This window comes from Phascolarctos cinereus, unplaced genomic scaffold (assembly GCF_003287225.1).
Source record: "Phascolarctos cinereus isolate Bilbo 61053 unplaced genomic scaffold, phaCin_HiC Scaffold_9;HRSCAF=440, whole genome shotgun sequence".
Lineage (NCBI taxonomy): Eukaryota > Metazoa > Chordata > Mammalia > Diprotodontia > Phascolarctidae > Phascolarctos > Phascolarctos cinereus.
Window position 1 is genome coordinate 7,069,257 of NW_027556402.1, and position 24,370 is coordinate 7,093,626.

Sequence of the window (24,370 nt, forward strand, 5' to 3'; positions counted from 1 at the left end):
TTTGGGTATCAAACTTTATAAATACAAGGTCCTGGAAGAAGGGGGGACTTCAGATCATGAGGAAGATCTGATGTCTTCTTCATTAGAGGGGACCACGAGCCCTTTAATATATTGCCATTGGCTCAGAGCTCTGCCTCATTCCCTTTTATTGTAGGTCAGATAATTTTAATCCCTACACAACAACAACAAGCTACGGTTGTTGTTAGGATAAAATGAGATAATATTGACAAAGTACTTTGCACACCTTGAAGTGTTAGAAATGTTAACTCTACTATTAAACAACAACAACAATAATAATGATGATGATGATGATTACCCTGGGAGATTTTCAACATAAAATACAAATGGAGGGAAAGATCCCTATCCCCAAATTCCTCTACATGCATCTGTTTGTGGATGACATTTTGCAGATTTAATAAAATCCCAGAATAATATGGATCCATCAAAATAAGATTCACAACCACTACTTAAAAAAGAATTTGTAACCAATCACACAGGAAACAAACAAGTAGATGAAGAATATTTGTCACCTAGACTGTTACAAGTGGGTCTTTTGACACATTTCACTGGACAAATATTACTCATTAAAAATGAACTGAGCCTATAACTGGACAGTAGATTGAATTGTTTTTGAAAATCATTCAACACTTTCAATAACATCGAGCAGCTCTATGAAATAAAACTTATTTTTTTAACACCAACATTTTTTTCTGCTGATGCTTTTTTTTTTGTGAATCAAGGGTCTCCTTGGTCCCCAAATAATCCAAACAATTGGGGATCAAAAAGATAATGGAAAAAAAACTCTGGTGGGCATCAGCATGCTACAGTATATTACCAGTGGTGAAATGAGTATAAGAAATGGCCAAAAACAGAGCACCAAAGAAAAGTCTGACTACATGTGTATCAATGAGATCACCAATTCACTTCAGCATTTAAGTAATGAAATATAGGTTGGGTAGAGTCTGAGTTGGGGGTTAGAAATCAGGCCAGAAAAGGCCCATATTACAGATGGGCTTGAATACTCTTGGTTTGTCCTTTATCCTTTATGAGATGGGGTGGTCCTTCCTTGATTTGCTTCTATTTTCTCTGCCTAGGATAACCATCTTTAGACTGGGAAGGACCACAAAAGGTAGTTATTAGAAAGTTGAAAACAAAGATAAATAAGGATAAGAGCTTCGTACTTTAATGAGTCCAAGTCCTTTCAGGACTCTAAGAACTGTATTCTCAGGAACTGAAAGAACTGGAAGATATTGCTGGGTTCCTGTGAAGAATCATGGAGGGTGGGAGAGGATTATAGAAAGGCAAGGTGCTTTACTTCTTGGAAAAAGATGTGTGAGGCTTTCCCTCTCCTTCTGCTTGAGGAGCCAGCTGCCACCATGAATTACACTGTAACCATCAGAACCGGGGTGTTCATGAAAAATAGACTTCTTCAGTGTGAACAGATGGTTATAGATGTCCTTCATCCTGGAAAGGCCACAGTGCCCAAAACTGAAATTCAAGGAAAACTGGCCAAGATGTACAAGACAACTCCAGGTGTCATATTTGTCTTTGGATTCAGAACCCATTTTGGTGGTGGCAAAACAACAGGCTTTGGCATAATTTATGAATCCTTTGACTATGCAAAGAAAAATGAACCAAAGCACAGACTTGCAAGGCCTGGCCTGTATGAGAAGAAAAAGACATCAAGAAAACAGCGAAAGGAACGCAAGAACAGAATGAAGAAAATCAGAGGTAGTGCAAAAGCAAATGTCAGTGCTGGCAAAAAGTGAGCTGGAGATTTCACAACAGAAAGGATAAAAGGCACTATGGATGATGTTTATCCGTGAAGATAATTTTTCGTCAGAGCATAAATAAACTGTAAAAACTTCAAAAAAAAAAAGATGTGTGAGGAGGAATGGAAATGAAATCTGCCAACAATAGGCCAAGAACAATTATTAATGATGCAATGTCAACTTGGAAGTAAATCTCTAAAGGAGCATCTCAGGGATAGGTGCTTGGTCCTTTTCTGTTTTACATTTTTATCAAGAATTTGAATGAATTCAAGCTCATAATGATACAAAAGTGGGAGGGAGAGTAACACACAGGATAACAAGTAAGAGCCTGAGAATATGGACTAAATTTGTGATTTCATAGGTATAGGAAATTTTCAGATGGGGAAGACTCATCTATCAATGTGGGGGACTCCTTCCCTGTAATTTAAGGTCTTAGAGGATTGCCTAGATCCCTAAGACATTAAGTCCCATAGCCAGTATATCCTGTTCAGACCACATTCAAGGTTTGTCTTCATTTCCATGGGGCACGTATTTAAATGGCTACAGATAAGCTGGAGTGTTTAGAGGAGGGTTCCTAGGATGGTGAAGAACCTCAAGATGACTTCATATGAGGATTGGCTGAAGAAACTAAAGATCTTCAATTTGGAAAGAAGATGCCTCTGGCAAAACAAGATGGCTTCCTTCAAGAAATTGAAAAGCTTTCATTCAAAAGAAAGATTTGCTTTGTTCTGCTTGTCCCCAAGGACCAGAACTAAAAGATATGGATGAAAATTGTAGAGAGGCAACTATTGGAACTATTTGATGTCAGGAAAGAGAATCCTGAAAAAAAAAACTCTTGAAAAGTAGAATGGGCTGCCTCTGGAGCTGGTGGTTTCCTCTCAACAAAAGCCTCCAAACAAAGCTGAGTTGAATGCTTTTGGGAGACTTTGAAGAGGAGATTTTCAAGCAAATATGAGTTAGACTAGATGGCCTCTGTGGTGCTTTTCAGCCCTGGCACCCCATAAAGTCAGCTGAGTGAGAAATCTAATGAAGTACTCTTGTAGATGGGTTCAGAATTTCTTGATGGTTGTCAGTTTCTTGTATTATGTTTCTTTACTTTAGTATCACATAATTCAGAGCTAGGTGGGATCATATACATTATCTAGTTCAACTCTTCATTTTACAAATGAGCAAACTGAGGCTTAAAAGAGATCATATGATGACCTTCAGGTCATACAAATTATAAATTGCAAAGTCAGCATTCAAACACAGGTCTCTGGCTCCAAACCCAGGGTTCTTTCTACTACACAACAATAGATTTATTTTCCATATTTTTATGTCTGACATAATTGATATGGGTTCTCCATCTAGTGTTGATACAAACCCTCTCATCCTGAGTGACTCTTGCCCATGTCTCTCCTCCCCTTGGACAAGTTGTTGTTTGGTTAATTAGTTGTGTCTGATTCTTTGTGACCTCCCTTGTGATTTCTTGATAAGGATACTGGAGTGGTTTGCCATTTCCTTTTCCAGCTCATTATATAGATGAAGAAACTGAGGCAAACAGGGTTCCGTGACTTGTCCAGGATCACACAGTTAGTAAATGTCTTAGGCCAGATTTGAACTCATGAAGATGAGTCTTCCTACCTTCAGGACCCATGCTTTATCCATTGTGATGCCACTTGCTACCCCTTTCCTTTAATTCTATCAGTATTGAGTGGATAACAGTGGAGTATTGAAGCTGTCCATCAGTTATTCTTTGCTTTCACTGTATAACAGGCCACTTTCTTTTCTGGTCTTAAATCTCTCAGATGACTCTCTTTAAACCATTTCAAAGTCTTGTGCTGTTCTTGGCTGATAATATGTTACAGCCCTTTTATGTCCTCTCTGAACATCTGCATTGCCTTTTTAGTTCTTTGGAGGCTGAAATTCCATGATATTCTATGACTTGAAACCACTTTTATAGATGTATGTTGCTTTTATGTTACCTTTATCTTATGTGGCAGATTGACTATCAGACATTTTATGCAGTTTATAATTATTTTTATGGCACTTTTCTATTATTTTAGTCTGGATTTTGTTATTTTATTAGAGGAATTCTATTTTTTTTTGTAGACTTATTTTGTATCCTGTTACTTTTCAGAAACTATCAATTGTCTCAGTTTCTTCTTAGAAAATCCATTTTTTAGGAAAATAATTATGTCAACAACAAAGAGGCATAGTTTTGTCTCCTTTTTGCTAGTGTTTATGCCCTTAATTCCTTTCTCTTGTCTTTTTATTACCATGCACATTTTTTGAACTGTCAAGTAACTGAGGAAAGAGGTATCCTTGTTTTATGCCTCTGTTTGCTGGGAAAGCTTCTAATTATTTCCATTTCATATAACTCTAGCATTTAGCTTTACATACATATTTTTAATCATATTAAAAAAATAACTTCTGTGATTATGCTTTGCAGGGTTTTTAGAATTAATGAATGTTGAACTTTGTTGAAGTCCTTGTCTACATTGATTAGTACAATCATGTGGTTTGGGTTTTTGCTTTTAATACCATAATTATGTTAATATTTTTCCTGGTGATAAACTGTTGTTTCATTCCTCATAAAATCCAGCTTGCTGTAGTCTTTTTGATAGGACTTTATTTAAAATATTTGAGCCAATAATAAGTAATGTAATTTACCTAATGTTTTCATTCTTTGCTTTATCCTGCCTTGATTTTGCCATTAGAACTACATTTATCTATAAAAGGAGTTTGGTAAAACCTTTCCTTTCGATAATTTTGTTGTTAAAAAGACCTTTGTTTCAGGGTAAACTTTGGCATCATTAAAAATATTGCATATTCTCCCAAAAGCAACCCATATCCTTCTTCCTGTCATATGCAATTCTTGACAAAAGATAATAGTACCTACCCAACGTGTACTTACTGAGGGACCAGCTATATGGATTGTCCATCCAACTGCATATCATAATTGTGAAAATAGGCATTCTTCATCCATTTGGTTTTCATTCGGTGAATAGTTTGGCCAGATTCTTATGGATCTTATCCAGGAAGCTCTGTAATTTTTCCAGGGCTTGATGCAATTATTAAAATAGTATCCACAACCAGAAGCATCTGGAGGACTTCACCTTCTATTTGAACTCTACATGGACATCATTCACGATGATAGGAAACAGCATTGGCAAGCACATGGATCGTTGGTCATGCCTCATTTGATCTTAATAACCAGGCAGTCAGCAAAGTTACTTCTTTTGCTGCACCTTTGAAAGAGTCTTGTAGGATTTTGTTGCACAGATACTATACCCATACTCAGTACACAGTCCAGCCAATAGTAAATACTTACTAAGAGCTTATAGGTTGGTTGTTGGTTCATTGATTGATTGACAGATGAATGAAAAACATCTTATAGGAGACCCTTCAAGGTAATAGTTTGCTTAACCAAATCAAACACTGTTTTTATGTTCAACATATTTGTTGAACTTTTCATCCTGTTTATGATAGAGGTTCTCCCTCCAGCTCATTCCAAAGAGGAAGATTCCCAGCCATTATCTTGGCCAACTCAGACCCATAACTTACCAATATCTTTTCAAACCAGTCTTCTTATACATTACACCCTCTGTATAACTCTGTGATCCAGATGACACTGGTCCCTTTGATTTTCCCTGGACAGGATCCTCCATTTCCTGACACATTCTTTCATTGGCTGTCCCTAGTCATTGGTTCTCTATACATCCTCAGCTTTGCCTCCTGGCTACCATAGCTTCCTTCAAGTCTTAGCTAGTGTCTACTTCTGTAAGAAGCCTTTAAGCTTTCTAATCCCCCTTAATATTAGCACCTTCCCTTTCTCAGTTATCTCTATGTATATGTCTCTTGTTTGTACTCAGTTCTTTGCATATTGTCTCCTTACATTATGTTATATGATCCTTAAGAGGAGGGGCTGTTTTTTACATCCCCCCTTTTTTAACCACAAAAGCTTAATATAATGCCCAGCACATAGTTGTAATAAATTCTAGTCAACTGACTGAATGTGGTTTGAATCTGTTGTTTGTAGACCCTGGTCCCTTTTCATGCCTTCATCAAGGGCACCTGCAATATAAGTGTAGACTATTATATTTTTATGGAAAAAAAATTATGGAAATGGGAAAATATGTGTATAGATTGCTAGTTAGTAAAAGTTTTTTGGCCACTTCTTCTAGGTACTGATAACATGTGAGGTTCTTCCTTCCTTCCTTCCTTCCTCCCTTCCTTCCTTCCTTCATTCCTTCCTTCGTTCGTTCGTTCCTTCCTTCTTTCCTTCCTTCTTTCCTTCATTTTTTTAACCAAGCCTTTGGTGTCCTCACCTCTTTTAGGTACCTTTATAAGCAACTCTCATCTTTATTTAATATTGTATATGTCTATAGAGGTCAGTGGTTGGCATGCTGGTATCCGATGTGTATTTTGCACTTGGTTCTTTGAATGGACTATCAACTGCGTTTGGCAGAACAGACATTATAGAGTATACAGAATAATGACGGACTTTCATACCTTTCCTTACACTCCTCTCCAGTCCTAGGGTACTATTCACTCATGCCCTTGCACTAAATCCTGGTAGTCCAAATTCTGATCAGTACCTTTGGCCTTGCTCAGGGCCATGTTCTCTTTATGGACTAAGCTTTGCTTGTATCTTCAAATTTACAAAGAACTTGAGTGGGCAGTGAGGCCTAGTGGCCCAAGTCTTGAGAGGGCAATTAGTCTTCTAGACCATTTTTGGGTGATAGATTATCCACATTTACCAGTTCACATAATAATTATCTTGTGTTCTATTGAAAAAATATGATTCCTGAATTTTACTTTGAAGAAAAGTTATTTGCCAGGCATATTTAGTATCAATATAATTAATATTTAATATCATTACAGAAGGAAATATTGGATAATGCTAGTTGATAACTGCAATGTCTCAGATCTCCTTCATCTTAAAACCAACCTTGGCTTTGGTATTGACTCTAAAAAGATATTTTCCAGTAGGAATTGAAAGGTTGTCAGCTGCTGAGTACCATTTCAGCAAATTTGACCTGAGGCCTCAAAACAAGATGAGTAGACATAGAATAAAAAAAGCAGGAGAAAGAGGAAAAGGAGGCCTCAGATAAGGGTATTGATTATTCTTTTAAAATCCCACATTTATTACTTATCATTATGGAAACCTCCATGATGAATAGGTGTATGAGTCAGTTTTGAGTTATATTTCCACAAAGCAAAATAAAAAATAAAAATCCTACCTGTTGCCTTTCTCCTAACTTTTGGAAGTGCATCAAGAAAATCAATTACAACCTGCAATGGATTTGAAAATGATTGTAAGAATTTGCTGCTTCTCATGCTTTTGCCTCAATTTCAGTGGCCTCTCACACACTAGTATTTCTGATTTCTTATATAACCCCCACTCTGCTTTGGGTATGGGAAAATGATTTAGGCAATGACAGTTCAGTTTAATCAATCTTTCTATGAACCTTAAAGACCACTAGTACTTTGGAAAGCAGCAGAGGTCTTCTATGATCTTGATAAATGAGACAAATGCTAGTTTCTACATGCTTTCCATTTCCTGGTTTGGAGATGTTTAAAATATGTAGTTGTTCAATTTATGAGATCATAGATCCTTATTTGGTCCAGCCCAAGAATGTACTGGAACCATCTTGTATTTGATTTTGAGAGCTGATTGTTAAATTTTTGGTGTGACACACACCAGAAATTGGTGAACACTACAAATTGGGCTTGCTTTATTATTTTGTTGATAGTTTAGACTTAAGAAAATGGAAACAATGCAGGTTAAACAAAAAAAAGCTTGCTGAATTTTTTTGGAAAGTCAGTTGTTAAACATCTGCCAGTGCATCCCTGGTCCAATTTTACAAAGAAGGGTGGGAATGGGCTCAAATAGCCAGAGCACTGTTTTGGAGTCAGAGGCCCTGTATTCAGATGCAGGTTTTGTTACTTACTACCTGCATGACCTTGCGTAAGTCACTGTCTTTCTCTGGTCCCCTGTTTTCTTGTCAATAAAAGATAGAGATTGGACTAGAAATGATTGCTAAGGGTCCCTCCCAGCTTTAAATCCTATGCAGCTGAGGCACAGAGAGAGGAGATGATTTACCCAAAGTCACCCCGATGTTGTGCAGCAAGTTTGGGATTCAAACTTTGGTTGTTTAGCTTCACCACGTTGTGATGCATGCTTTGATGTAGCTTTTGAGGTGCTCAGATGGTTCCTTGGGGGATTTAATTGCTTCTGTATCTACAAGGATATTATTAGGAAATGAATGTTAGTTCTATGTGTAGGAATAGAAATTACTCATCCCCTTTTATTAAATCATTATTTATGTACCTCAAATTCTGAAACATGAAGCCAATATTCAAAATAGGCATGATCCAGAGACAGAAACAAAAACTGGTATGATTTGCATATAGTTGTTCCAGTATCCGTTTAGTGATAGAAATAGAAACATCTTTGTTCCTAAACTTCTGTATAGGACAATTCCAAACTTTCAAATTCTAGAAACTAAAGGTTTAAACATATTGAAAGACAAAGAAGTATAAGTCATGGTCATTGGATCATAGCTTTAGAGCTAGAGGGGAAGTCAACTAGTCCAGTCTCCTAAAATTACAGATTGGAGAGCTGAGGCCCATAAAGGTTACATATACAGTCTAATATCATGGAAGCAGAAAGTTCTAGAGCTATCAGTATAGTTTAGCAGGCTCCTGACAAAAAGATTGGAATAATTAGTTTCATCATCTAAAAGGGATCATAGGATCATAAGAAACAATATATTGTGGTTGATAGAGAGCCAACCTCACAGTCAAGAAGATCTGAGTTCAAATCCTGCCTCTGACATACTTGTGTCACCTTAGACAAGTCACTTGACCTCTTGGTGTTCTAAGCAATTATCCGACACTAGAGGTTGCTAATTTCCATTGGTAGAGGGGTTTCCTCAACGAAAAGTCCTAGAGTTCCCTTTAACAAATCGAAGGTTCCAACCCTATCTCTTAAGGTCATAGTATTCAGGATTGGAAGGGAATTCAGAGGCCATGTAGTCCAACCCCCTAATTTATACATAAGGGAACTCAACTCCAGGGAGTTCACAGGGTGGGGGGCCGTCAGGCAGGATTTGAACCCAGGATTCTGATTCTAGACCTACTGTTTATTGTGTTGTACCACACTGCCTCCTAAGGTTTATGGCTATAGGGCAAGTCATTTAATTTAGTTCAATTCACCAAGAATTTCTCTTCCCCTCCTCTTCTCCAGCTATGATGGCTACATACATGTCAATGAGTACATATGCTTGCCAAATGAAGCCAAGATTGGATTTCATGTCCCTTGCTTTCTTTTTTGCTTTGGTGTTTCTTTCCCATGTGTTTCTTTCCAGGTGACTTAACAACAATCCTGAAATGTGTGTTTCTTGCCTGAGGGGCTACCTCTTGAGCCCAAGATTTCATGACTTCCAGAGTATGGGTGCTTCCTGGCAGCAAGAGACACTTCCTGCTTTGAGGATGGTATCACCACTGATGGAATCTTCCTGAACGTGGAAACAGAGGGCTTGGACTTTGAGCTGTTGTTCAGAAAATGAATAGTGAGATGAAAGTTAACTCCATTCAGCAATCCCACATTCCATGGAAGTATTTACCTCCTAGTAGTGCATAACAGAAATGGTGGTGATGTGGGCTTCTATATGAGATTCTATGAATCTCTTGATTCATAGAGTACATCACTTACTTTCTACATATGCTTTTGAAATCCTGTGAATACTTTGAATTCTTGAGTCCCAGCTTCCTTGTTGTTTGTGTTTTAAGAATTTCTGCATGGTGTAATAAAATAAATTGCTATCCAGATACTGGATGCCTATTACTTTGTATGCTGAGTAACTTGCTAGAAGGGACATCTGTGTTTTCCCCTCTGGACTGACCACATACATGAGACACACCTAAGACCTATTTAAGAGATCTTTCCTAGGACTTTGGAAGGAAAGCATGGGCCAGGGGATGTGAGGAAGAAAAAAGCATGACTACTCAATCTTTGAGGTTATGCTCACCCTAGGACTGAATCTGGCCCATTTGATTACTTGGGTAACTTCTGTCCTTCAAACCATTGGTATGGGGCTCTTTCCTCGTTGAATGCCCTGAACTGTATGAGGGGCATGGCAAGGTCGGTGAAAGCAGGAGATCTCCAGCCTTCTTCAGTCCTCTGGGGGATTTGTTAAGCTTCAAGTTTCCAGCGCTCTTCAAGGGTTCAGTAGCTTTGGGTGCATCTGGCTTCCGTCTTCAAGAAGAAAGATGGAAGAGGCCAACCAACTACATTTCAGATTGCTGAAGGCAAAGTCTTTGACAAGAGGTGGGAGGAGCCAGTAGTCCCCATCATGTCCCTACTCCAAGCTTACTTCTCCAGAGACTGGGGGGAGTTTCCCCTTTAATGAGATCAAAGACTTTCCCTTGGTTGAGTGAGTTACCTCACTTCCAGTGAGAAAGCTCTTTCACTCTGTATTGTCTGGAATGTATTTTCCTATGCATACGTTCTCTGTTTTCTGTTTTGCTATGATTTGGATAAAGGGGTTTCTTTGTTATTCACTGTGGGTGTTCATTGTGGAACTTATATGGGAATGGAATCAAGTCTTGGATATAAAACTTAAGGTTCCTTTTACTCTTCCCCATCATGACAAATTTACCAGAAGTTAGATTATACCTGATTGTATCTTCTAGACTAACAATGTTTGTGGGAGCAGATAGATATAATTCTAGCCTGGTCCTCCTTCTCTCTGAGGAGAATAGAGTGGCAATCTCCAGCCTTAATTCCTTGCTTCTTGTCCTGGCAGGAATTAAAGTCTCCCTTGGAGAAGAGTCAGGAGAGGATGTGCTAAAGATATCTATTCTGCCTCCCTTTGAGTCACACAAGGATGGCCTTCACCACAGGTGAGCCTCTCTACAACTCTCTTTACCTATACTTGAACTCAGAACAACACAATCCTTTTGTGGGAAGGGTTCTCCTCTAAGCCTATGAATTGAATTCTTACCTCCTAGTTACTTTTATACCTTTTTGGTGTTGCAGTCACATATTTACTTCTATGACTAGTCTCAAGTGATTGTAGGATCAGAGAGTTATAGATTTAGAGCTGGAAAAGTCCCCAAAGGGTTTTAAATTTTTGGCAATGGGCTCTTAGACCATTGTATTCATTTATCACCATTTTATTACTGTCTTGAGTTGAAACCCATGAAGGAGAAAAGAACAATTCCCTATTGGATAGGAGATAAGTAGGGATAATAAATTATATCCAAGAGGTATCAAGAAGTAGAAAAAGGGGAAGAAAAATGGCTTTCTTTTCTGTTATTCAGAGGCATTTTATGATATTACAAACAAGGGTCCCAAATGGATTTAGCCAAAGTCATCAAGGAAATGTTGAAAAGGGCAATTCCATTTGACACAGAAGCATTTTTTTTTTCATGAACAAATCAAAGCCTGGATTAATACAAATGAGATCTATTCTAATTCCAAGTTGGGCCAAAAAGTCTTTGAAGAATCTAAGAGAATAAAGAACAAAAATGTGAGCACCATTGTCTGATGGTAATGTATAATAATTTTACATTGATACCATATACAAAGCTTCATCAAGGGCACAAGTTCAAACAAGCAATCATAAAGCATTGGTTGCAGTCTCTCTTCATAGTGTAGGAACATGAAGTTAGTAATATTCATTGTGTACCAGTGCTAGGAGTTGCAACAAAGATTAGTTTATTTATTTCTAAATGCAAAGACTAGACTCTAGCATTGATTCTTAAAGTTCTTTAAAGAGGATAAAAGATGCATTTTGAAATGACCAGCTATTCACTTAGTGAAAATACCTTCTAAAATTTATTCAATTCCTAAGATAGGTAGATCAAAAGAGACCTATTCATGAGTTAAAGTCATCAAGCCCACACTACATCCTCTGTGCTGAAAGAATTGGCAAATTGTTTTTTTCCTGAGCCATTGTCAGCAATCTCTGGAAGACATTTGGGTAACTGGAGAAGTAGGATAGGTTTGAAGAAGAGGAAATGTTAATCCATTTTCCAGATAATGGGGTCTGTCATTATACACTGGTGAATTTACCTTTGATTACTGTCAAAATCCTGGGATGTATTATTAAAGGGATGGTTTATGGACATATAGAAAGGGAAGCAGCCATCACAAAATGGTTTCATCAGTAACAAGTCATGTAGAAGCAATTTCACTTTCTTTACCAACATGGTCAGTACACTGGTAGATAAGGAAAATACTATATAATTGTGTGGGTTTCAGAAAAAAATATTTGATCGAGTTTCATAGATTATCATTGAACAAAATGGAGAGATGTGGGCTTAGACAAAGGACAGTTAGATGTATTTGGAACTGGTTGAATCAATTAGTCAATATTTATTTGCTGCCTTCTATATTTCAGATGTGAATGAATCAGTCTGGGATGGAGGAGATTTTGTTAGCAATAGAGTAGGGCTTTCAGAGGGTGTAGTGGGAGAGAAGGGAAGAAGAGGGACAGGGAGGAGGAATATATAGATAGGATAAAATGAGGGGTGAAATTGAAGGGAGAGTCAGTTGGCTGTAGATAATCTAAATTAGAGGATATGGGATTATCAGGTTGAAATTTGACTGCCAAAGGATAGAAGAGAGAATTCATCAGAACCCTCACCCTCAAGTCCTACTGCATGATGTCTGAGGGTAGTGTTGATATGAGGAAATTAACATTTGCTTCTTAGGCTTCTCCTACCCTATACCTGTGAGCTAAGATTTGAGGCAGGTGGAAGATCAAGGTAGGCATCTTGTTATCAGTAACTTCCTGGTGATTGGGTCTTAGAATAATGATTTCAAATTTGACACTAGTTCTGCAACCTCATCCCAAGATGGAAGATGGTGAGACACACCCAGAATATAGGGTCCATGTTGGGCCCAGGCTCAGCCTCCTTGTCTCTCGTGGTTATGACACCCCTCTAGTGCCTTTGGCTCCAAAGACTCCTGACTCCTTTGGTTTTTGGTTACCCTGAAATGCCCATTGGTGTGTCTCATGCCTACAAAGCTTCAGATCTCTGACAATCACATACTGTGATGGATGACTGGGTCCCCAGGTCTGAACTGAAGTTATAAATGGAATGTGATGTGTAGTTTCATTCCCAGGTATTGGAAGATGACGCCTGTGCAGAGGATAACCTTGCACAAGGAATATGCATTCATACTGACTCCGGTGAATGAATGAGTGAATTAAAAAAGGGATTAATATGTTCTTACTATATTCCAACCACTGTGGTAAGCATTGGGGACATAAATACAAAAACAGATAATAGTCCCTGCCCTCAAGGAGCTTAGCTCCTAATGGAGGAGCTAACACACATAATGGAGTAGTGGCCAAGGGTGAGTATTTAGGTTTGGAAAGTCATGAGGATGGAGAGAGAAGCCGTGGGGGAGTAGTTTGCTTCCCTTTCCATGGCAGTATTGATTTGATTATGGTTCTATGACTGGCAGGTGGTGGTAGAGGTGGAGGGGAAGGCGGCTGGAGAGGAGCTGGAAAGCATGAAAGGCATTCAGAGTAGCCAGGAAACTGTCTAGGGCCTGGTTAGGGAACAGAGTGGAGCATTCCTGGAGCCAGCCCAATACCAAGGGCCACTGAAGCACTTCCCAGTTAGGATAGCAGCACTTCGGGCTGTGGGTTCCAGAGATGAGAAGGTTAAATGCTTCTCTGCTCTTTGGGGCAAGGTGGCTGTCGAGACTACTGGAGAATGGGCCTGAGATCCAGAGCAATTTAGGAGTCTGCTGTACTGTGGAATCTAGTTATCTATGTGCCCATAATTCCCTCCTGCTATATTCCGAGCTCCATGAAGGTACGGATGTTGTCTTATCTAAATTTAGTCTCTCTTCCAAGTCTATTACAATGCATTACCTGGAGTTCCTACTTAATAGGAACTGCTTAAGGTTAATAAGCGCTTGATGGATTCTTTTGCTTCATCCAGATATTTTTTTTTCTGTCACATATGCATTATAGAGTACTTTGGGCAGAAATTCTGAAGTAGTTGGGGGCACTCTTTGAATTGATATGGCCTAGTATAAGCTAGGAGGACAGCTAGGTGGTGCAGTGGAATACAGTGCTGGGCTAGAGTCAGGAAGACTCATCTTCCTGTGTTCAAATCTGCCCTCAGACACTTAGTGGCTATGTGATCCTGGGCAAGTCACTGAACCCTGTTTACCTCAATTTCCTTATCTGTAAAATGAGCTGGAGAAGGAAATGGCAAATCACTCCAGTATATTTGCCAAGAAAGCCCCATATGGGGTCATGAAGGGTTGGACATGACTGTGTGGACATGAGCTCTGTAATGCCTATACTAGCCAATTAAATATGCCAGAGCTTCCCTTTTTCACAGGAGAACCAGACAATAGAATAGCACAGCAACTAGCCAATCAAGAGGACTTCTGAAGCCCAGGACTGCTTTACGTACCAGTGATCCTTTGCAAGCAAACACTAGCTGAAATCAAAGATGCTGGTAGCTGCTGGAACCAGTCTTGACTAGCTCAGAGAGACCAGCAGACATCTTGCTTCCTAACCTATCTAAAGAGTGGCATCCCAGCACTTAGGACCCTCTACCCAGGGATGTGCTGTAAATGTTTAACAACTGGCTCTCTGAGAAATGGACGTTATGTTTTCAAATTTAATCTACATTATTAACTTTTTCTACATCACTTTCTTACATCAAGACCATTAACAGGGTAATAAATGAAGCTTGGACTTGTACTGTGAAAATTTAACAATGGGTTTTCTCTAGCTGGTAAGAGCTGGGTCCAACACAATCCTGCCTCAATCTCTCTTCTCAGAGCTTTAAAGTGCATAGTCCTCTGTTCCTGAAAAAAAAATGACCACTTAATGGGTAAACTTTCAGTTAACCAAAAGTCCAAAATTCTTGGAGCTAGCACACCCCTGCCTCAATCTCTCTACTTGGAGCTTTAAAGTGATAGTCTCTGTGGCTGAAAAAAAATGACCACCTAATGGGTAAACTTTCAGCTAACTAAAAGTCCAAAGTTGTTGGAGCTAAAGATTGTTCTGTTTTATCATCCATGAGCAGTCTTAAGTATTCAATTGGATGGACATGTAGTAGTGAGACCACTGGTTTTTTTTGGCTGCTAATGTATCTCCATGTGCCATAGTCAGGACTGGAGTGATATGTTGGAAAATTACTCATGATGCTTTTGTCATCTCTCCCTTGCCAGGGTGCCAGGTAATGGAATAATGGCTAGGGAAAGGCAAGGGAGGCACATTATGCATAATATTCACTTACCTCTACTCTATAGACTTCTCTTGATATGGGAGGGTCAGGTGAATAGATATTTTTTCTCTGATCTTTGGATAACTTTCTTTTTTTAAATTAATGTGTTTTGATTTATCAACAATCACTTCCATATGCTTCTGAGTTTAAATTTTTTCTCCCTCTCCTTCGCCACCACCCTCCCCAAGACTGTACACAATATGATAATAGGCTATACATATACATTCCTATTAAACGTATCTCCACATTAGTCATGTTGAAAGGAAGAATTAGAACCAGAAAGAGAAAACAAAACATAATAGAAGGAAAAAAATAGCAAATAGTATGCTTCAATCTGCATTCAAACTCCATAGTTCTTTCTTCATTGGGGATAGCATTTTCCATCATGAGGCCTTTGGAGATGTCTTAGATCCTTGCATTTCTGAGAAGGCCTAAGTCTATCAATGTTAGTCATTGCACAACATGGCTGTATCTGTGTACAACATTCTGCTGGTTCTGCTCACTTCACTCAGCATTGGTCCATACAAGTCTTTCTAGTTTTTCTGAAGTTCTCCTGCTCATAGTTTCTTATAGCACCATAATATTCCATTATGTTCATATACCACAACTTGTCCAGCTATCCCCCAGTTGATGGCCATCCCCTCAATTTCCAGTTCTTTACCACCACAAAAAGAGCTGCTATAAATATTTTTGTACATGTAGGTCCTTTTTCCCATTTTTATGATCTCTTTGGGATACAGCCCTAGAAGTGCTATTGCTGGGTCAAAAGGTATACATATTTTTATAGCCCTTTGGGCACAGTCTTTGGATAACTTTTAAATATGGGACCTAAAGGTAGTGCCTAGAAGGCTGGTCCTCAAAGATTCCACTCTGGCTACCATTTATAGCATTCATGCAGTGTTTGGCATGATTCCTTGCATGCAGCAGGTTCTCAATAAATGATTATTCAATGTTCCCAAATGAATAAAAAGAGTATATATGAAACGCCCAAGATATACAAATCTGCCAATTAGAAACTTAGAGCTGAAAGGAATCTCAGAGATCATGTAGTTTGACCCCATTAACTAACTTCCCTATTCCTATTGATGTTACCACCATTCTTCCAGTTTTCCAAATTCACACCGTCATTAGGGTGCTTTTCCTACTGTTCGTCATTCTCAAAGTCTTCCCTCTTGTGCACTTGTAGAGTCTTGAAACTGCTGTGCCTCAGTGGACCTCATATGTACTCAGTTTGTCTCTCACCTCCCACTGGTCTCAAAACTGCTTTTTGGTGACATTACTCCTGATTTGGCGGGCACTGCTATTGATACTAGTGGGAATTCTAGGCCTTCCAGGCATTTGAAGAATGAAATTTATTTGACCAAAATAGAGGATACTACCTCTAAATTTGGGCAGAACTGGTTATTTTCAGATAACACTTATAGGGAATTAAATAGTACGCATTGTATTGTACTGTGTTGAATTGCCTTTGGAGTGAAAAACTTTTTTAGGTCCCTTTTAATTTCTAGGTTCTAGGATTGGTTGGTCAAGGTCAAATGGGCAGAACCATTCAATGGAGAAAGCAAGCAGTGGACTTGAAGGTAGTCAGTCAAGAAACCTTTATTTTATTTTAACGCATTTTTATTTTCCCCCCAATTACACATTAAAATAATTTTAAACTTTTTTAAAATGTTTTGAGTTTCAAATTCTATCCTTGTCTTCCCTCCCCCCTCCCTGAGATGGTAAGCAATCAGATATAGGTTATACATGTGCAATCATGTAAAATATTTCCATATTAGTCATTTTGTATGAGAAGACTCAAATGAAAGAGAGGAAGTAAAAAATAACATGCTTCAGTCTGTATTCAAACAATATTGATTCTTTCTCTAGAGATGGGTATTATGCTTCATAATTAGTCCTTTGGGATTGTCTTGGATCATTGTATGCTGAGAAAGCAAAATCACTCCCAGTTGATTCTTCTACCATGTTTCTGTTACTATGTACAACATTTTCCTGGTTCTGCTCACCACACTGTGCATCAGTTCATGTAAGTCTTTCCAGGTTTTTCTGAAATCATCCTGCTTCAACAAGCCTTCATTAAGCACCTTTTTTGGGGGGAGGTAGGAATGGTTCAAAGCATGGGATGAGGGGGGCATACAAAGAAAGGCCAATGGGGGGTCCCTGCCTTCAATGAGAAAACATGGCTTGGAGAAATCCCTATCCCTCTCTGGGCCTTGATATTTTCATCTTTAAAATGAGACTAGACAGGTGATCTCTGAGGTCCCTTTTAGTTCCAAATCTATGGCCCTGTGAATGACTATACACCCAGGACCTCATCTCAGTCTGCTGAATCAGCAGCCCAGTTCTTCAGAAAAGGATAATTTTATGCACTGTGGTATGTGCTTACTCTTGGGACTTTGAATTAAATTATGGTGTCCATAATGATAGGTGGTCATTTAAGGAATCTGAAAGTCTATAATTTATATGTTTAAGTGGTTAGTCTGTCATTTTCTGACCTTGGTTAGAAAATGACAGATATTCTAAGTGGTGGGCAACTGAATGGAATACAGATACTATAATTCCATACTTTCAGAAAGAGGGCCAGACCTTCTGTTCTGCAGTGGGAAGGAGCATTTTTGGTAGGAAGGACCCAAACTTAACAAAAGGGACTTCCAAACTAAAGAGTGGTGGGGAAGTCTGCTTTCTCAGAATAGGAAGAATAAAGTTGACCCCATCGGGGCTTGTTATGATTTTCAAATTTTGTGTCTATGGATGAGTCCTGGAAATTGAGATGAAGAAATAATTGAGGACACTGCCATCCTTCCAGTCACCCATACTCATACCCTTGGAGTCATTCTCTACTCTATCTTCTTCACCCTTTCTCTGGTTAGTCAGTTGCTAACAACAACAACAATAACTAATATGAAGCACTTTAAGGCAGCTAGGAGGCACCATAGTGCATAGAATGCCAGGCTAGAGTCAGGAAGACTCATCTCCCTGAGTTCACATCTGGTCTCAGACACTTCCTTCAAAGATCAGCTCCCCACCATGGGGAAGCTGTTACTGATGCCCTTAGCTTTTGATATTTTTGAGGAAGCTAGGTGGTATAGAGGATAGAGTGGTAGATCTGGAGTCACAAAAACTTGAGTACAAATCTGGCTTCAGACATTTATTAATTGGGTGACATGGGCAAGTCACTTAATCTGTACCAGCTTCAGTTTCTTCTACTGTAAAATGAGAGTAATAATAACACCTATCTCCCAGATTTGTTTTGAGGAAAAATTAAGCTTTTGTAAAGCACTTTGTAAACCTTGAAGCACTATAAAAATGCTAACTATTTTTATTCTCTACCTCTTCTAAAAATGCTCACACAGACACATGCGTTTACATGTTCCATCCCTCAATAGAATGTATGTTCCTTGAGGTCAGGAATTTAAATCTTTTTCTTTTTATGCTAAATGCCCTGTATACAGTAGGCACTTAATAAATGCTTGTTAGATAGGATGTTGGTCTTTAAAGAATCAAGAATGCTGGGTATATTAGGAAAGGGGATTCTTGTCAGAGCTCTAGGTAAACATTGGCCCTGGAAGACAAATCAGTTGCCAGATGTGATGACCTTAAGGAGTCAAGGGAGGTCACTTGTCTCTGGCTGAGTTCCCTGTTTCAATTTAGAGTTCAGAGATTCTAGGATCTTAGATTTAGAAACAGAAGAGATTTCAGAGACCACCTAGTACAACTCCTTCATTTTACAGATGAAGAAACTGAGGTTGATTGAACATTAGTTCAATCACACTCATCATACAGGAAGTGTCAAAGTCAGGGTTCAAACTCATATCCTTTTAAAATTGTACCACAATGCCTCTCAGTCACCTAGTCCAACCCCACCTTTACTTTTGCTGATAAAGAAACTGAGGCCACAGTCAACGAGCTAGTAGTTTACGGAGTTGAGATTTAAAAAACAAAAAAACAAAAAAACAACTCGACTCAATATCCAGAGTTTTCTTTTTTTAAATTTTATTAATTTATTTTGATTTATCAACAATCACTTCTGTATGCTTTAAATTTTAAAGAAAGTTTAAAATTTTTCTCACCCTTCCCCCCCATCTTCCCCAAGATGGCACACAAACTGATATAGGCTGTTCTTCCTCTTTACCCTTACTGCTTCTTCCCTCCCTTCTATCCCCTCTCCCTTTTCTTTCCCCTTTTCCCTCCTACTGCTTATAGGGCAAGTTAGATTTCTATACCTGATTATGTTATTCCCTTCTTGAGCCAAATCTGATGACAGTAAGGTTCAAACAATGCTCACCCCCCTCCCTTATTTCCCTCTGCTGTAATAGGATTTTTGTCTTTTCCTGTAATGTAATTTACCCTTGTCTGCCTCCTCCTTTCTCAGTACATTTTCTAAGATCAGACAATCCACTTACTTGGATCCATTTAACCCACTTGATTATATATATATATTTTTTATCATTACATCAAAGTCAACTAATATACACACCCTTTATGTATATTCCTTTAACATGTAATAACAATACAGTTCTCAAGAGTTGCAAGTGTCATCTTCCCTTGTAGGGATGTAAACAGTCCACCCTTATTAACAACATATTGTATCTTTCTGTCCCATTTACCTTTTTATGTCTTTCTTGAATCTTGTACTTGAAGATCAAATTTTTTGTTGAGCTCTGGTCTTTTTATCAGGAAAGTTTGGAAGTCTCCTATTTCATTGAATATCCATCTCCTCCCTTGAAAAATCATGCTCATTTTTGCTGGGTAGTTGATCCTTGGCTGCAATCCAAGCTCCTTTGCCTTATGGAATATCATGTTCCATACCCTGCAGTCTTTTAATGTAGAAGCTGCAAAGTCCTGTGTAATCCTTACTGTGGTTCCATGATATTTAAATTGTCTCTTTCTGGCTGCTTGCAGCACCTTCTCTTCATCTGGTAATTTTGGAATTTTGCTATTATATTCCTTGGTTGTCAATTTGGGATCTCTTTCAGGTGGTGAGCAGTGTATTCTTTCTATGGTTATTTTACCTTCTGGTTCTAGGACTTCTGGGCAGTTTTCATTTATGATTTCCTGAAAGATACTGTCCAGGCTCTTCTTCTCATCATGATTTTCAGGTAGTCCAATCATTTTTAAATTGTCTCTCCTGAATCAATTTTCCAGGTTGGTTGTTTTACTGATGAGGTATTTTATGTTTTCATCTATCTTTTCATTTTTTTGTTTCTGTTTGATTCTTGCTCTCTCCTAGAGTCATTAGTTTCCATTTGTCCAATTCTAGTTTTTAACAGATTGTTTTCTTCTGTTAGTTTTTGTCCTTCCTTCTTCAATTGGCCAATTGTACTTTTTAGGGACTTGTTTTCTTCAGTGCACTTTTTTCCCAATTGGCCAATTGCATTTTTTAAGGACTCTTCTACCTCTCTCATTTGACTTTTAAAATCCTTCTTGAGCTCTTCTAAGCAGACCAGTTCATATTTCCTTTTGATATTGCAGATGTGGGTGTGTTGACAATGTTGTCCTCTTCAGAATTTGTCTTGATCTTCACTCTTCTCATAATATGAATCTATGATACATTTCTTTTTACTCATGGTGTTTCTTTATTCCCTGTCCTTTAAACAGATTGAGCTCTCCTGCTGGGGAACAGAGGGCACTGACCCAAGCTTCTTGTGTTGGGAGCCATGGTGGGGCCTCTTATGTTGGCAATTGGAGGCTGTAGTGTTCTGGCAGCTTCCCTTATGTTGGGCTGGAATTAGCAAGGCTGGAAGTTTCAGGCAATTCTAGGTTGCCTACTTTTCCTTTCCTTTAGCTTTCTTCAGCTCCTTTTAGATGGGTACTGCAGGGTGTTTATCTGACTGGGGCCCCTTGCAGGGCTGCCTCCCTCATTTCTGCTAATACACCAGGAGATTCCTTTGTGGTAGAGTGCCAAGGCACAAGGTTTTCTGAGCTGGTTTCCACCATCCCCCCCCCCTCACTGAGGCACTCGGAGGTCCAGGTGTTGGTGTTTGCCTGTTCTACCACCTGGGCTTCAGAATCTCTTCCTCGTTGACAGTTGGAGGCTGAAGGGTTCTGACTGCTTACCTGGTGTTGGGTTGGAATCAGCAAGGCTGGGACTTTAGGAAGACTCTAGGTTGCTTTATTCAGCTCCTTTCAGATGAATGCTGAAGAGTGCTTATCCTCCTGGGGCCCCTGGTATTTGTGCTCCCCTTATTTTTCCTGAGGCACTGGGAGACCTGTTTGCTGGGCTGCTGCACTGCTGCTCCCTGTCTTTCTTCTAGTTCAGCTGTTCCAGGGTTTTTTTCTAGGGTGATATTTTATGGGTTTTCAGAAGTTGATAGGGGAGAGTGAGAGTGACTAGCTTTTCACTCCGCCATCTTGGCTCCCAGTCCAGAGTTCTTTGTACTACATCCATTTCATTTCTCTGACCTGAGTCTGTAGCTTAATCTCCAGGGCCTGGCTTGGAGTATTGGTGGGCCAGCATATAACTGAGTCCTTGTGTTAGTCTATTACAATGGCTGTTATATGTTATATGTATTATTATAATACTTAAGGTGGAATAAATTGAATTCTAGTTTTTCCCCCCCTATGGAAAACTTTTAATGTTATGCATTGCAGAGTAACTAGCTTTTCTCTCAATCAGTCTGGAACACAAAACACCAAGCAAGAAATTTTTGTCTAGAGTGGGGGTCAAGAGATCTGGATTTGAATCTTGGTTCTCTCACTAGAAGGCAATATGACTTTGGATAATGCAGTTAAACCTCTCTGAGTCTCAAATTCCTCCCTTGTGAAATGAGGGGGTTAAAGGTTGTTCCTGGAAAACAAATGAGCGAATAATGAAGTATTCATTAAGCGCTTACTATGTGCGAATCACTGATGATACAAATGGACAAATTAGACCGTCCTGGCTCTCAAAGAACTCACATTCAATGGGGGAGATAACATATGTGGAAGATGCAAGTCATAGGGAAAGATCTCACTGTTCTCAGGTGTAGTGGGAAAGCTGATGTGATTTCTTTTGCTGCCATTTCTAATAATAAAAGCACCTCAGTTTTTGGTGCTACACTATTTGACAGGGCCATGGAGTTGGTGACAAGACTCTTCTTTCCTGGGTCTCCAGTCCCTGAATCAGCAGGTCCATACCACGTCTCCACAAGGGCTGCTACCTAGGATGATGGCTGAGGGCACTGGGCATCACTATTCCCAAGGCTCTTGGGTTCAGGGCTGTATCCATTGAGATCTGAGGGGAAATGGTGGCTAAAGTGGCATTGGTGGTTTGATTTGCTTGGAGAAACAGCCTCTTGACCCTCCCTCAGGGTGCCTCATGGCTTCAGCTAGGCTGGTTTGCTTGCCCTGTGAGGGACAATTGGTTGGCAATTGATGAAGATGTCTTGCCCCTTCTCTACAGGAGTTGCCAGCCAGGATGATGAGTGTGAAGGCTGGGCTGAAAGCCGTATTGATGGTCTTGGAGGTGCTGCCACTCCCAGGGCTCCTGGACCCAACTGCCTCATGATGAAACACTGTTTCTGCTTTAAGAATGATTAAAAATCCCTCATCCCTTCCATAAACCAAAAAAGCAAACATGACTCTCCTATTTAGCTGCTGAGTATTAAACCCATTCTTCTGGATGCAGTAGTCAGATGATGCTGAACAAAAGGAAACAGGAGAACAGGGACCACTTTTTTAGGGAGTAGGAAGCAGGTGGTAGACTATGGGTGAAGGCTGTTACATACAGCACCACATGTGGCTATCTTGTTGGTCAATTGTTTTTTCTTTCTTACAAAGGAGGAGTTCAATGGGAGTGGGCAGGTGGGGTATGTTGGGAATGACTTGTACGAGCAAAGGCATCAATAAAATTGGATGAACAAAAGAGGGAGTCAGAGTAGGTGATGTGGAAGGCCCATTCTAACTGTAAATGCTATGACCACATGTGGCATCATCTCTTTGTGTCTGTGCCACTTGCATCTAAGGTCTTTTTTTTTTAAATTACAATACTCTATGATCATCAAATTACATATATTCTAAGGTATTAATCTGATAATAATGATGATCATTCAATCCAGTAAAGAATTTGGCCAGTGCCCAGCTAAGAGTACACAGTCCTTGGGTAAGCCAGAGTTGCTTCCTCTCTGTCCCCTCCTTCTTTTCTGTGCACTGGTAACTGCCCTGAATCAGACCTTTTAGACCACCAACGAGATACATTGGTAGTTCAGGCCCTGAATCAAACTCCATCACAATGAGAAGCCAATAATTATTGGCTACCCTGCAGCATCTTGTAACAAATTCAACTGATAGTGATGATATAGTTAGAAAGGAAAAATAATATAGTGTAACTATATCTCCTCTATACCTCTGCCCCCAACTTCTCTACTGAAAGGAGAAGTCCAACAACACAGCAAGACTGATTAGAATATTACTGAGAGCTGCCCTACTTTCATTAGTGTTTTCATTGACATTATTGTTATTATTCTCCTGGTTTGGAGCATGGAACACAACAGGAGGTATATTAAGGCTTGCTAAGATGGATTGATTCTGTTCACTTTATTCTACCTTATTTTATAGGACTCTTCCTGTGTTTCCCAGGATTTCTCATATTCATCATTTAATGTCCTATCATGTTCATATGCCATAGTCTGCTACACAATTGGCTAATTTTGGTTTAATCCTAATTAGCTGACAGCAACCGGGTCTATTAAGATATCTTCATGCCCGGACATCTCTATTTTTGTTGTTGTTTAGTTGTTTCACTTATGTCTAACTCTTCATGACCCCATTTGGGTTTCTTTCTGTCTTTTTTCTTTTCTCTTTTTTTGCAAAGATACCTCAGTGGTTTGCCATTTCCTTCTTTAGCTCATTGTACAGATGTGTCTGAGGCCAGATTTGAACTTGAGCCTTTCTGACTCTAGGCCCTACACTTTATGTACTGAGACACCTAGCTGACCCAACTAAAAGACATTTTTTGATAGGGAGGGTAGTTCTGAGGTCAATTCTTCTTGACCCCAGGGGTAGTTCTTCTTCCACTAGGCTAGGCTATACTTTCCGGATCATATGACCATTATATGTCAGAGGATGGTATGTGTCAAATCAGTGTATGTCCAAGACACAAATTCTAGTCATTCTTGACTCCATGGTGACTTCTCTGACCACAGTCCCACACTACCTACCTTTCTGGGAAAAGTTATCTCTCACCAAGTTTATTTCCATTCAGAGAGCACAAACATCAACCTATGGCCTAATGACAGCAGTACTCCTGGAATGAGATCGGCCCATTGGGTCACCAGTGTCTGCCATGGAATGCAGATTAAGTATTCTGCATGTGCAAAGTGCCGGAAAGTTGTCTGACATATGGGCGGACATTTCCTGATCAA

General features: G+C 39.3%; 1 pseudogene; it reads left to right on the forward strand.

Annotated features, from left to right (window-relative positions):
- Positions 1-1,376: 1,376 nt before the first annotated feature.
- Positions 1,377-2,103, forward strand: LOC110222941 (small ribosomal subunit protein eS24 pseudogene; annotated as a pseudogene).
- Positions 2,104-24,370: the final 22,267 nt, after the last annotated feature.